The sequence below is a fragment of the Tupaia chinensis genome, unplaced genomic scaffold (genome assembly GCF_000334495.1).
Source record: "Tupaia chinensis unplaced genomic scaffold, TupChi_1.0 Scaffold147554_1, whole genome shotgun sequence".
NCBI classification, from domain to species: domain Eukaryota; kingdom Metazoa; phylum Chordata; class Mammalia; order Scandentia; family Tupaiidae; genus Tupaia; species Tupaia belangeri.
This window is the reverse complement of record NW_006207406.1, coordinates 717,959-719,225: the sequence shown is the minus strand read 5'-3', so window position 1 is coordinate 719,225 and position 1,267 is coordinate 717,959.

Below are 1,267 nucleotides of genomic sequence, written 5' to 3'. Positions count from 1 at the left end.
TATTCTAAAATTGAGTTATAGTGACGATTGTACCACTCAGTAAAATTACTAAATATCACAGAATTGTATACTTGAACTATGTGACTTTCATGACATGTAAAATATACCTCAGTAGAGTTGTTTTTAGAAAGGCATGTGGGGGTAAACTATCACTAGGCCAGCTTAGTGGTTAAGGAAGTCAGACCCCATATGACCAACCGTGGTAGGAACCCAGACCGGGTTGCTTGAAAATACACTGGGCAGTGTGCCTATGTGCGCAGAATCCCAACAGGATGGGGAAATAGAGGAGAAGGGGGTTGGGCATGACCATGACCCCATAGGGGCATGTTTTCTCCCTCTCTCTCTTTCTTCCTCTTTCTGGTGAGTCCATATGCCCTTTATAAATAAATAAAGCTATATTTATGTATATATGTATTATTTATTATGTATACAAACGAAAAAGAAAACCTCTCTCAAAAGTAGTACATTGGCATATCTTTCCATTCTTCCCGTTTGCAGCATAGAGACCAGAGCCCCTTTATAGCAGCTCATTTAGATTATTACAAATTATTATATTTTTCTGAGAGGATTTTGCTATATGGCTCATGTGTTCCCCAGAAAGACAGAGAGAGACAGAGAGACAGAAAGCAAGAAATAAACTCCCTGGAGGATGGCCATGCCACAATCCCTTCTCCATTCTCCTCTTGGGATCTTGGGTACACATTCACACCCCACATGAGTTTAAGCCACCAGGTCTGGGACTCAAACTGCAGTCAACTACATGGGAGTCCAGCGACATGGCCATTACACTAACTGCTGGTCCCCCAAAGCACCTTGAACTGGGGATCTTTGTTCCTGATCTTTCTTTTCTCTTGCCAAATCATATTCACCTGCTGTTACTGCTGGTATTACACCTGGCTACTCAAACAAGCTTGAGCAGACAAAGAGCAGAAGCTGGAGAAATAATTGGGCTTTTATCTGGAGCCTGTGATTAAGTTATCTGCCCATCATCAATACACAATTGTGTCTCGGAAGGTACTATTTCACAAATGCTGTTTTTCTCCAATTTAAGCTCCTGACACCTAGAAATTGTGTCCTAGAGAGGGCGGGAAGAGAAGTGGGAGGGGAAGTCCTGCCAGAAGCACTAAAACTCTGGAAAAAGACACCCTCTAGTGATAAACATGTCAGACATCTGGGTACAATTCCACCTGATAAATGTGTGAATCGAAGATCAGTGTGTAATATTGTATGTTTGACCACGCATGGAAAACGAATCCTGGCTTCAGCA